The sequence below is a fragment of the Grammomys surdaster genome, unplaced genomic scaffold, assembly GCF_004785775.1.
Source record: "Grammomys surdaster isolate TR1022 unplaced genomic scaffold, NIH_TR_1.0 550, whole genome shotgun sequence".
NCBI classification, from domain to species: Eukaryota; Metazoa; Chordata; class Mammalia; order Rodentia; family Muridae; genus Grammomys; species Grammomys surdaster.
Genome location: NW_021604969.1, coordinates 1 through 4,168, shown reverse-complemented (window position 1 = coordinate 4,168; position 4,168 = coordinate 1). Strand labels below are relative to the sequence as shown.

Below are 4,168 nucleotides of genomic sequence, written 5' to 3'. Positions count from 1 at the left end.
GCAGGCTGTAATCAGGATACTTGGTATGAGAAAAGAATCGATTTTCAACAAAAGAAAAATATCCTAGCAACTGCCAAAATAATCTATTATTACTTCACAAGTTGTGTATGTTGTCTGTTTCTTTTCACTTTCTTTCCCTCCCTAGACTTCAGTGAGTGTCTGATCTAATCATTACTATGCTGTCAACTCCAAATGATTTGGAATTGTGGGTACCGAAAGATTTTTGACCATTACTAGAAATTTCTCCATTTTAAATAGATAGGTATATGGAGAATTACTGGGATGATATTATATAATGAGTAAGCATTTTATGAAAACTAATACAAGAGAAGGAGTGGGTATGTTGAACAACAACCTAGTAGTCAGAATAAAAGAAGGAATGCACATCCACTACAGTGAACTTTACAGGCACTGAAATAAAATATATTTAAGAAGACCAAAGAAGATGCAGTGGTCTCCTGCAGTCAGAGATTGTCTGGATTAATACTTTGAAAAGACTATAAAATTCAAAGTCGGGGAGGGAGCATTTGGGATCTGGAGTCTCGAGGTTGAGATATTTTTGGGCCCAAAAAAGGAAGGATCAGCTGCCATCACTGCCAAGCCCGCACCAGCTCTTCTTTGCTGTCTTCAGCCCGGCCTGGCTGTCCAGCCTTTTCTTGCCTTCTCTCTCCTTGGCCATCCCCTTGTGTTTTGCCCTGTAGCTGGGCAACGGGGCTGTGGAGAAGAGCCCTTGGGCAGCAGGTCGGGCGGGGCGGGTGGCTGACAGCGTCCTGAGGTTAGCATTATACCTTTCCATTGAAGGCCATGACTTCTGATCAGGACGCTAAAGTTGTGGCTGAACCGCAGGCATAGCGAGTCCGGGAGGGCAAGGACAGCTCTCATCTGATATATTGCAAGCCACTTCTCAAACAAGTTCCCTCCCAGCTTTGACTCAGGTCCCAACAACTAAGGTTTCAGAGCTAAACCCTAATGCAAAAGTATTGGGGACTCATGTTCCATTTGGAAGCAAGTAGTGCTGCTGTTGGTGTGAATGCTGCGTGGGAAGAGGCTCCTGGTCATCCTACAGACTGTAACCAGCAGGGATTGGATGCCAATGGTGATGGTGACAAAAGTGAGAATGCAGTGCTCCTGGATACACAGGAGGCAGAGCAGACAGACATGAGCACTCTGGCTCTGGATCATTCAGAATATGAACTGCTGCCTGAGAACGATATAGGAGAAAATGAGTCTCAACCAGAAAGCCAGGAAGACCCTCGGGAAGTACTTAAAAAAGATTGGAATTCTGCTTATCTAGGGAGAATCTTGCTAGCGACATGTATCTTATATCCCAGATGGACAGTGATCAGTATGTGCCAATGACAAAGGTAGCTAACCTTGACCATATCAAGGAACTCAGTACTGATGTGAATTTGATTGTGGAAGTGCTAAGATCTTCACCTTTAGTCCAAGTGGATGAGAAGAGAGAGAAATTAAGGACAAGTCAAAACCAGTGCATAGTAATATTGTGTGAAATATTGGAATCTAAACCTGTGGAAGAAGTAGAAGCACTATTTAAAGGAGATAATTTACCAAAATTTATAAACTGTGAATTTGCCTATAATGATAATTGGTTTATTACCTTTGAAACAGAAGCTGATGCACAGCAGGCTTACAAATACCTTCGAGAAGAAGTCAGAACTTTCCAAGGAAAGCCAATTAAGGCGTGGATAAAAGCAAAGGCAATAGCAGTAAACACATTTTTGCCAAAGAATGGATTTCAATCACTGGACATGAACCTTTACACACAGTAGCGTTATGCTACATCATTTACTTACCTCCAGTGTATAGCCCCCGGCAACACTTCCCTCTGTACAGCCTGATCACCCCCAAGATATGGTCAGAAACACATAGTTATCTTGATCCACCCTTGGTATCTCCTTTTCCAAGTACTGGATTTACAATGGGTTTACATCTCCGACCTTCAAACCTGCCACGTCTCCTCTGACATCACTTAGGCTAGAGCCTTCCAGAAGCAGGAAAAATTCCTTTGGCTACTGGAAAATAAGAGAAGAGATGTTTGCAAGCAGTCAGACACAGTCTCCAGCACCACCAAAGCCTCCATCACCGAGTTTCGAACTTGTGCTGTCCAACTTCCCCCTATGACCTGGAGCTGCAGGCAATTTGAAGACAGAGGACTTATTTGAAAACAGGCTTTCCAGCTTGATCATAGGATCTTCAAAAGAAAGAAACCTCAGCACAGATGCAACTACAAACACTGTTCCTGTAGTGGGACCCAGAGAGCCCTCCATGCCAGCGCCCTGTGTTGTGTCAGCAGCGTTTGAATGCTCCCCTTCCCCGGCCCATTTACCCGAGGACCCCAAGGTGGCAGAAAAGCCGAGGGAAATGCACAGTGTGGACAGACTCCCTTCTACTCCTACTACAACTGCCTGTAAATCCGTGCAGGTGAATGGAGCAGCAACAGAATTGCAAAAGCCCAGTTATGCAGAGATCTGTCAGAGAAGGAGTAAAGAGCCTGCTTCTTCCTCCCCATTGCAACCCTCAAAAGAACAAAAGCCAAACACTGTCGCCTGTGCGAAGGAGCAGAAGCAGCTTGCTGAGCCTGTGGAGAGATACAGAGAGCCCTCTGCCCTCAAGTCCACTCCTGGAGTCCCCAAAGATCAGAGGAGGCAGCCTGGGCGCTGACCCTCTCCTCCAGCTGCCTGCAAGTGCCTGAACAAGGAACAGAACACCCCTCCCAAGTCTCCTCAGTGAAAGCTGGATGCCTGGGGGGGGGGGTCTGGAAGAGCTGTATTCACCGAAGGAAGCTCTCCCACTCAGTACAGAATGAGCCGCTGGTTAGGAGCTTGCAGTGTCTGTGGGGCCCATGGGATACCTGCAAGTTACTTCCTTCTGTGAGTCTGATTTCCCCCTCTTGGAAAAAAAATCTATTTTTCAGGATTTAATTATATAATATAAACCTTATTTTAGGTTGGTGCTTAGCTGGAGGTGATACAGAAGTCTGATGTTTTTCAGGATATAAAATGTATTTATTCGAACAAACGGATATTTTGTATTAAGACTCCACGTGGCTCTGAATGCAAACCTATAATGAGTTTTTCTAAGTTAAGGGAACTCTGCTACTTCGGTTTGTTTTTTGTTTGTTTGTTGTTTTTTTTAATAGCTGGTCTGGAAGTACACATTGGTAGGGTATCCCAGCAGATGGATGGGGGCTGATGGCACTGCAGGAACAGCCTGGGCCTCACAGACCAAGGGACTGGCAGTTTCAGTGCAGTGAGAAACTGGCAGAGGAGCTGTGTGTTCATCTAAACCCTTAGCTAACAGGTAACTCTAGCTTCAAAACAAGATACAGATGTACATGCGGTTCTTTTTTCATCTAGTGGGCAGAATGAACCTGCACAGAGCACCCTAGAAAGACCTGAAACCTTTGAGTTGATGTCCTGCCAGCAAGTAACCAGGCTCTCACTCCAGTTCCAAGTGGCTACTCTGTAAAATAAATTCAAAGCATATTGTGAATAGAACCTAGATGAAATTAGAAACAGCTGCCCACTGACCTCAGACCATGAAGTTGTACCATGATGTGTGTGCCTGTGAGTTAGTGGGCTGCCTGGCTCCCATCCTCCAGTGCCTGCTCTGTCTGTGTCCCCCACACACTCTCTCTGAAGATTCCTGTCTTAGCCATCTCTGTGTGGCTGTCTTCCTGTACCTCTGCATCGGCACATGGATTCAAAAGTACCTAGCCATGAGAGAGTGCTGTCTGTGGTCCCCCTCTGCCTGGGGAGGACAGAGTCCTTGCTCTTTTACCTCCAGGATGAGGGACTTGTTGATTGTTTCTAGAAGCTCTGCACTTCTGAAGAGCAAGAGTGCAGTCGGGTTAGCAAGTTCATAGTAAAGTTACAGAGAAAGTATTTTGTTTTAAAATGCCTAAAATTTTTCTTTAAGTATTTTAAGCAGCAGACATTAAAATATTTCCTGCTATATGTAACCATACAGCTTATTCCACAAAATGCTCTTTAACAATACGGAAGGTTGTTTTTGTTTCTTTTTTCTTTTTTTTTCCTAAGAGAAAAAATGATTTCCATCCAATATTTAATGACTTGAATTTTATTTAAACTTGAAAATGACTTTGCCTTAACTTTTGTATAAAACAGCTTAGAGCTCACAGAGACCT

General features: G+C 44.3%; 1 pseudogene; it reads left to right on the top strand.

Annotated features, from left to right (window-relative positions):
* The first annotated feature begins 804 nt into the window (after positions 1-804).
* LOC114633195 lies at positions 805-2,751 on the top strand (annotated as a pseudogene).
* Positions 2,752-4,168: the final 1,417 nt, after the last annotated feature.